Below are 9,963 nucleotides of genomic sequence, written 5' to 3' on the forward strand. Positions count from 1 at the left end.
ATGAAGCGACGCTTGGAGTGTTCGAGAGAAAGATTCTGCGTAAGATTTTTGGAGCTTTGCACGTTGGCAACGGCGAATATCGCAGGCGATGGAATAATGAGCTGTATGAGCTTTACGACGACATAGATATAGCGCAGGGAATAAAGATCCAGCGGCTACGTTGCCTGGGTCATGTCGTCTGAATGGAGACAAACGCTCCGGCTCTGAGAGTACTCGATTCGGCACCAGCTGGTGGTAGCAGAGGAAGAGGAAGGCCTCCTCTGCGTTGGAAAGATTAGGTGGAGAAGGACTTGACTTCACTTGGTGTGTCCAACTGGCGCCGGTTAGTACGAGAAAGAAACGACTGGCGCGCTTTGTTAAACTCGGCCAAAATCGCGTAAGCGGTTATCGCGCCAATCAAGACGAAGAAGAATTCATTACCATTTTCAACGTGGATTATCGAGACTGGAGTGCATTTAAAAACTTTGTACTTCAACGTTTGGCGTCCAAGCACCACACTTTGGGACTGTGAAACGCTGATGCAATGAATTCCAATGCGACTATTGATGGAAGAATTTCCTGTATGGATAAATTTCGTGAAGGTCGTCCAGAAATGGGCCAGAAACAATCGGCGCTGTGCGTGAATTGATACGAATAACGCAAGACCGTCATGTGACATATCGCGAGATAATGGCATCCTTGGGCATTAGTGCGACCAGCATACATTCAATATTGCATGAATATTTGGGCAGCAAAAGGATTTGCTCACTTTGGATACCGCTTTGTTTGAAAATTGGCCAAAAAAGGACTCGTGTCGATTGATGTAAAGAAATGTTGAAGAAATTCAGCCTCGGTGCTTCAAAGCACGTCTATGAAATCGTAACAAGTGACGAATTTTGGGGCTATGCATATGAGGCTGAAGGAAAACCACAATCGAGACAGTAAGGATGTTCCAAGCCAAATTCAAAGGAAGTTACCTGTTCTTTCGGAACATCCTCTGCAGTGTGTTCTACCAGACAACGACTCCATACAACAGAATTTGCGTTATATTGGTATGATAGAGCCAAACTACAACTTCCGGTGAAAAGCTCCATCCTTTGTCAATGCGCCCTTGCATCAATATAAGGGGACTGACCTTCATTATTCATTCATCTTCAATGTTGGCCTTCCATGTTAGTCTTCTAAATCTAGGTATTTCACCTTGTCAGAAAGCACCCCCTATTGAGGGGAGTTGAGCTCTGCGTGCTTTATATATTTCCTCGTTATATTTCGATAGGCCGCAATTCGTCGTCCAACTAACAACTGTGTTTAGATATCTCTGCTAGGGTAATCTACAATCTTCCTTCCTACAATAAGTGCCTCGTCATACGCGTAAGCAATAACCCGGCAGCATCTTCTTACCAGCTCCTACATCAAGTTATTAACAACGACATCCCAGAGAAATTGTGAGAGAACACTGCCTTGCGGAGTGCCCTCCCCTTACCTTTATGACCGTTCTATCGCCAAGAAGTCTGTGGATAAGCCTGATAAGTTTGGGGCTCCGACTCCCAGTTTATCCAGAGTCTTAGTGATTATCTCCGGATAAGTACACTCTGGATAATTTAAGTTGGCTCAGGAAGTTAGTATTCAGTTCGTCGTTCTTATTGCCACATGAATTCGCTCCGATCGCGAAAACTTCCGTAAGCTGTTGAACTTCCTGGGAATTTTCGTGCGCTGTTCTTGTAGGCCTACTTTTCAAAACTTTTACGGTCAGGTTGGTTTGCTTCTATTTATTTTACTAGAAAGGTATGCTTGTGGTCTCTCAAATACCTCGTGCTTGTCTCGATAATGGTAAGCTTCTGTAAGTCGCCTAATTACTTTTCGTACCAACTATTTTCTAGAGCTCGCTGAAATACAATAGCTCTTCCAACAGCGAAACACACGGAGCGAAACAAGGGCTTCCATTGCAGGCCGTGTTGTTGCAGAGTGTTATTCTTTCGGTCGCAATTCGTTGGGCAGATACTGTTACCCTTTTTGATGATCCCACCCCTACTTTCGAGCTCATATTCAAATTTTTTTTAAACAAACAATTTACGCCTCAAAGATAAGGCATTCTATCGGTATGTGTCTCGATACTAGAAATTGACGTTTTTTCTTTATTAAGCTCTCAATGCTAAAATGGGAAAAATAACTACAAAAAGCTCATAAAACCAAAATTGGCGCGAATGAGGCAAAACGACGGCCAAGTATATGCGTGAAAAGTAAATAAAGTGCCTCAAGTCTGTTTTTTTTGTTTAGCAATTTTCTACTAGTTGCAAAAAGCGCTTAAGCGAAGAAAAACTTCGGAAACTTTTCGCTTCTCAAACACATTTCCCGCTTGCTGATAGTCAAAAGAGCTTTTTGTTATTTTTTTTGGTTTTTGATGCGACGAGCATCAATTATGAGATATATAACATAATTTTGGTACATTTTTCATGGGAAAGTGTTTATAAAGGAAACTAAAATAAATGAATAAAAGCAAAGTTTTTCAAGAAAGCTCATGCGTTTACTTATACTTGTGGATATAATAAAATGGTAATCACAAGCAGAGAAAGTGTCGAATAAAGATAACATCTTGTGAAGCGCTGTGCTTAAAAATGGACCAATGAACGTAAGTTTTTACACATATTTGCAGGGATTTTTAAAACAATTGCTTTATAGTTGTAAAGGGGAGGAAGATATGGAAAGTAAGAAGGATGTACATTGTAAGAGTTTTTCGTTGCTAATTAAAATTTATATACATTCTGTCAAAAAAGTACCGGCAATTGTTCAATGAAACGCTAAATAGCTGTTTAATCATCTAGCAGAGTACGCACAGAAATGTACTTTCGTACTTAATTACGTCCGCACTTGTTGCTTTTTGGTGCAGTCAGTCAATTTTCAAATAAAAACAATTAAATCTAAGCCGGCAATCAGTAAAACTTATTAAATCCGTTCTGTGTGTATGTGTGTATGTATGTATGTATTTGTGCATATTACAAACTAACCCCTACTTAACCTGCTTCTTATAAATATTCATTTACCAACTTATTGAATTCATTCCCTTTCTTTAAAAATTTAATGCCTATGGCGCTCAAAAACTTACCTCAAATATTACTTTGTTTACTTTGCTTTTGCCATATTTTCCATTGCATATTTCCATATTTATGCGAATCATAATAATTTCTTGCAACTCTAGTTACCTAATGCCATCAAAACGAACCTCATTGCTGAAATTGGGCAACCACTTACGACCCTCGCCCCACAAAACACTCAGAAACACTTTTCCCTAAATACTCCAATTGCAACAACTGCAAACAAACATGCACACAGTCCTGCTACTGCACAGTCAAATGAAAGTACAATGCAAATACTCAACAAATATTTCTCAACAAAGGTAACGGAATTGAGTGCCAGTGAGATTCCAATTACAGCTAATTGTCGATTGGAGTACCCAAGGCATACTCGCTTTCAAAATTTATGTGCGCAGTATAGAGAATTGCTACAGCAATGCATATTTACTCGTATACAATAAAATTGGCTTTTTACACTTGCAGTTCGATCATTAGTTGAAACTCTCCCAAAAGGTACGAAAATCTGAATAAAATGCACAAACACTCACTTAGCACACAAAGAAAAGCACACTAACAACCCACTATCGCCGCTCACTATGCACACAAACAACGAACCAAACTGAGCCACTTTATGAGTGCGCGATTTACTAGCAGCGCTGCTGCCGCTGACGTGCACGAAAGTCAAGTAAACACAGATGCCAGGTAGACTTTTATGTGCCTACGCCACCCACACTTTACGTGGCTGTGCAATGTTACAAATGCATATTTAAAAGTGAATGTGACTTATAAATATTTGATCAAATGGAAATTCAATGGGAAATCGTTCAAAGATTTGTATCAGCGGAGAATTGTAGCGATTTATAGGAATTGGGAAATTTCACTTTGCAAACTTAAATGTAACAAAGACAATGATTTCATAATTGTACAGAACTAAATTGAATAACTTTGACCAGCATAACAAGAACTCAATATGCAAAATAAAATAATATTGTTTATAAGTCAGTAAATTTTATACGTAACCTTTAACTCCTCTAGAATTTATAACATTTTTCTGAAACTCCCGGCTGAAAGTCCAGGGTTAAGCGAATGCGAGGTAACTCATTTTTTACCTTTTAACTTTTTGCGGTAGATACCGTCACAGCGGCGGCATTCACAAGTCGTCATAAAAGTCGGTGACGCCAGTCTGGCAGCAACATGCCATTAAGGAAAGATTTCCCGGATCAGTAGAGTCTTTCTAACTCTCTTAAAAAATTGTATCCCGGAATTATTGCCGAAAGTCGGGACTGATCCCGAAAACCCGAAACTTGAAAGGATCCTCAATATTCTTTTTTTTCATGAAGGCATCAGATCCTGAGCACACCGAGTATTCTTAAAGAAAAATTAGAATAATAAATATTAAATGAAATATATATTAAAAGTATTTTATTTTACCAATTCAAGAAACTGCTGAATTTATTAAGCATAAAAAGTATTTTAGAATATTCTAGTTTTTTTAAGTTGAGTCCGGGACTTAGTCCCACATCTTAAAATCTCTGCATAAACAGGTTTCTTAACAGATTTTAGAGAGCAATATTATGAACATTCTTAGGTTTTTTTGCTTGTTTTTCGGTGGGTGAGGTAGGGTTCAAAATGCCTTCGCCTTACAGCGACCGTCGTCTACTGCAGCGTGTGGTGTGGCCATTAAAACGATCCCTCATCTTCTTCTGGTGAGACACCCTTCCCGGAACTGCTTTCTAAAGGGTGGTTAAATTTCAAGGGCTGATGTTGAATGTGAACCACACCTAAACGTCAACGACACCGTTGGACTTCTTTCTTTGGGGTTATTTGAAAGAAAGGGTGTACGTCGATAAGCCAGCAACAATTCAAGAGCTAAAGGATGAGATAATTCGGCACATTAACGGCGGCGGGTATTTGGCCAATATTTTATTCCATACGTAATTGAGCGTAATAAAGAGAAATGACAATAATTTCCTAAAAAAATTGTATTTAATTCAAAATCAATACCGGCCCTTGAAACTTAACCACCCTTTATATTACTTCGGCAGGGCCCAGAACGGCATCCATAAAGGACCAGTTCTATCCTTTCATGCTATAGGCTCGTCTTCTTGTGCCTCTATCTGTGCGGCTTCGCTTTGTTCGAGGTCTATCTTTTTTCCCGTAGTACGTTCTCGATGTATTTCTTTACCGCGTTCCAGCTGTCCTCGCGATAGAGCATTTCCTTGATTATGTTGCTCGGTGCGATGTCGCTAATCTGCTCCCTCAGAGCATTTCTTTCCGCGAGCCATCTGGCACAACTAAAAACCGTGTGTTCAGCGTCATCGCTCGCCGCATCGCAGTATGTGCACTTGGAATCGGTTACCCTGCCCATGCGGTATAGGTAACTCCGGAAGTATCCGTGGCCCGAGAGAAACTGAGTTAAGAAGTAATTCACTTCTCCGAAGTTCCTTTGTACCCATTTGTCAATTGATTGGATAAGTTTCGCCGTCTATCTACCACTCGGTTCAGTGTTCCAACGGCTTTGCCACCGGTTTGGCGTCTCCGTTCTGGGAAACTAGTGAAGACGTGTTTCTTCTTGGAGTCCCACGCATCCATTCGTTCCCGGACCGTGAGGTCTATGGGTATTTGACCGTTGATCACGAAAATTGCAGCGCCTGAGACAGTGCGGTAGGTTGAGGGAGCTCTGAGTACCGCTGGTCGTTGCACAGCCTCCAGTGCTTTGCGCTTGTCTTTGCAGTTTAGTCCAATTCCTTATACTTCGCTGTACTTCGTACAGGAGAATTGAGCTTGTGGCCGCCATAATTAGCTTTCTTTTGCTCTGTGTTGGTCCACCGATGTTGGCCCACTGATGATATACTTAGCATACCCGTGACCTTTGCTACTTTGGTAGTCGCATGCCGTGTTGTTTGCCCAGAAAGTAAACCTGCAGTCAAGTTGAATACCTAAGTATTTTACTACTTTTTGGGTCACTAAGGACGTGTCGCCTATTTGCATGCTGACCTAGAGTGGCATGTGACCTCGTGTCATAAGGATGACTTCGGTTTTCTGTTTGGCGAGTTCCAGGCCGTGGTTCTCAAGCCATATTTGCATCATTATCATGGCTTGGTTCAGCTTTCTTCTAGCGTCCTCAGTGTCCCGAGCAGGTATGACCGCCACTATATCGTCCGTGTATCCCACTAAATACAGGGTTGGCCATATTAAACTGACCCATGTGATTATTAAAAAAATATGGTAAAAGAAACATTTTTTTGTGTTTCATTGTGAAAAACATTTAATTTAGTTCAAGGAGATTCGTTTACATCACTTTTTGAATATGATATCGCGCAAGTGGTCGCCCTTAGCTCGTATAGCGTAATGTGCCCGTTTTTCGGCGTTTTCCATAGTTTTGGCCAGCGTCTCGGCCGATATGGCGGCTATTTCCCGTCGGATATTGGCCTTAAGTGCGCCTAGTGTCTTTGGCTTGTTGACGTAAACCTTAGATTTCAAATAGCCCCAAAGAAAAAAGTCCGGTGGCGTCAAATCCGGTGATAGTGGTGGCCAGTCAAAATCGCCGCTTTTTGATATCAAACGGCCAGGGAACAAAGTCTTCAATAAGTTGACGGTGGCTCGTGCTGTGTGTGGTGGTGCGCCATCTTGCTGAAACCAGAAGTGCTCCATACCATTTTCACGAACAATCGGCATCACAAAATCGGTTATCATGGCCCGATAACGCTCTTGATTGACGGTCAATGGTTGGTGTTGACCATTTTCAAAGAAGAACGGCCCAATGACCATATCAGCGCAAATGCCACACCAGACTGTAACTTTTTGGTCGTGGAGAGGTACCTCTTCAATAATTTGAGGGTTTTCAGTGGCGTAGAAACGGCAATTTTGCTTATTTACGGTTCCGTTCAAGGAGAAATGGGCCTCATCACTCATAATGATTTGATGACGTTGCGTTTTTACAATCGAGAAGGAATTTTGAATGTACAGCTGAACAATTTCAGCGCGTTCTATTGGGGTGTACTGTTTCATGGTATAAATCTCCTTCGACTGACGCTTCCAACGCTTCCAACTCAATGGGTCAGTTTAATATGGCCAACCCTGTATGTAGATACATTCTTATAACACTCCGATGCAGCAAAGTAATACTTGATTACTGCTCTGAATTCTTTCGGATAGCCAAGCTGCAATCCAGGCGCTGGATGCGACTATAACAACCTCTAAAGTGGTGGAGCAAAGTAGGAATAGCCTCACCAACTTGAGTGAAAACCATAGAGTAACCTTAATTTGGGTCCCGGGACACCGGAACATAGAGGGTAACGAAAAAGCTGATGAACTGGCAAGAGGGGGATCTGCCATGAATAGCGCTCTTGCAGTACCAGTACTCACTCCAATAGGTGCGGTCAAGAATGCAATTTCCCTAAGTCATTGCATTCCAAAAGCATACATAAATTCTTAAAGAAACTCTCATAAAAGCATTTCTATCGATCGCCCACTCTATCTAAGCTTAAGCATTTCGAAAATTTGATCATAGAAACTCGAAAAAAATGAAAAGCTATCAATTAGTAGAATTCTAAAAAATGTGGAAAAAGTCTTTTTTTTTTTAATATTAATTCGCCAATAAAACTGTACATGGCAACCAAAAGCGCATATGGCAGCGCACGTTTTGAATAATATTTTCCAATCAAATTTTTTGATTTGATTTACATTTGCGAAAGTTGCATTTTAAATTTTTGTATGTAACCAAAGCATGTCGACACTGGTCACAGACATTTAATTTACTTCATTACAAACAAAACTATTGCTAGTGTTAGCTTCGTGTGCTGCCATCTATCAAACGACGGCAAAACGAATTTCAGACTCATTGATAAGTTAGTTTGGATTTGGCAGCTATTCGAGTAAGACGTGTTTCGTGATTTGCGCTAAGATGGGAAAAGAGCAGTATCGTTCGAGAATTCGCTATTTGTTTTTGGATGAGAAAAAATGAGAGGAGATAAAAACAAAGTTCTATGCTTTCTATGGGGACGCTTCGCCATCTACCTATGATCAGAAAGTAACGGGAATGTTTAAATAAACTAAAACAGAGTTAAATTTTAGGCAAATTTTTTTTATCTCCTTCAAAATATGGCCCGTCTGCGGCAACACACATGTGCCAACGTTTAATCCAGCCCTCCATGCACTCCTGGTAGGCCGACAAAGGGATGGCCTTCAGCTCCTTCGTCGCATTCTCTTTGATCCACTCTATCCGCTAAAGTCTTCTTTCACGAAGTGGTAACCTCAACTTGGGAAACAAGAAGAAGTCGCACGGGGCCATATCAGGTGAATACGGTGCTTGCACGATGGTATTTACTTGGTGTTTGGTCAAATAATCTAGCACAATTTGGGCTCGGTGCGATGGCGCGTTATCATCATGCAAAATCCAAGAATTGTTCGCCCACATTTCCGGCCGTTTGCGACGTACAGCATCTCTCAAACACTTCAAAACGGTTAAATAATATTCTTTATTGATTGTTTGGCCCGATGGAAGGTACTCATGGTGCACTACGCCTTGGCAATCGAAGAAAACAGTCAACATCACCTTCCCGGTTCTTTTTGATCATAGGGTATGACTACATTTAAATATTAGTTTAACGAATTTAAACGTGGTCGAACATCCGTTTTTGATGAGGAGCGACCAGAACGCCAGGCAGACGTGGTTACCGAGGAAATCATTCAAAGATTCCACGACATGATTCACGCTGATCGGCGAACGACAGTGCGCGAAGTAGCAGAGGAACGGCAATTAATATTTTAAATAATAGAATAGATGCCGCGATGGCTCACGGTAGACAACAAGCGGATGCGGCTCTTAACTTCGAAGCAGTGTTTGGAGCAATTTAAGCGAGAACAGAAGGAATTTTTGCATCGAGTTGTTGCCGTTGAGGAAGCCTGGATACATCATTATACACAAGCAACTAAGCAGCAATCAAAACAATGAACTTCTCCAGGTGAATCTGCTCCAAAGAAGGAAAAGACAGTCCCATAAGATGGAAAGGACATGGCGACGATTTTTTGGGAAGAGAACGGCGTCATCATCATGGATTTTTTAGAAAAAGGAAGAACTAACACTGGGTAATACTACAGTGAGTTATTGGACCGCTTTGACAAAAAATTGAAGGGGACACGGCGGCATTTGGCGAAAAAGAAGATGCTGTTTCACCCCGATAACGCACCAGCACATTCATCCGGATTTTTTGGCGCTAAGCTGAGTGAGTTGCGTTATGAATTGCTGCCGCACCCACCGCACCATTTTGTTGCCACATCCGGACTATATCCAGTTTGTGCGGCTCAGGAACCTTATCAGGTTGTTGACATCTAAGCCAGACATTTCTTCGAGACTCTCGAACAGCGGTTTGCTCAGGGTTAACATTCTGTCCTTCCATAGGGCAGGGCCTTCGCAGAGGAAATGGAAGATTGTCTCTTTTTTCTCCGGTTGTTTACAACTGTGACAGTGTGTGTTGTGAGGGCTGCCCATTTTGGCTGCTTGTTCCCCCACAGACCAAAAGACAGTTATGACTGCCGTTAGTCTCCAGGCGTCCCGTCGTTTCATGTTTATCAATGTTGACGATTGCTTAAGGTTGTAGGTGGACAATAACGTTCTGTTAATTTTGCATTTCGTCTGGTCTCTTCATCTACAATCCGCGATCCGGAGGTATTTTAGGGAAATTGTATTCTTGACTAGACCTAATGGTGTGAATACCGATTCTGCAAGAACGTTATTCATGGCAGATCCTCCTCTTGCCAGTTCATTTGATTTTTCATTACTTTCAATGCTCCGATGCCCCTGGACTCAGATTAAGGTAACTTTATGGTTTTCGCTCAAGGTGGTAAGGTTATATCTACTTTGTTCCACCACTTAAGAAGTTGTTGTAGCCGAATCCAGTGCCTGGATTGC

Source organism: Anastrepha ludens, chromosome 5 (assembly GCF_028408465.1).
Source record: "Anastrepha ludens isolate Willacy chromosome 5, idAnaLude1.1, whole genome shotgun sequence".
Lineage (NCBI taxonomy): Eukaryota > Metazoa > Arthropoda > Insecta > Diptera > Tephritidae > Anastrepha > Anastrepha ludens.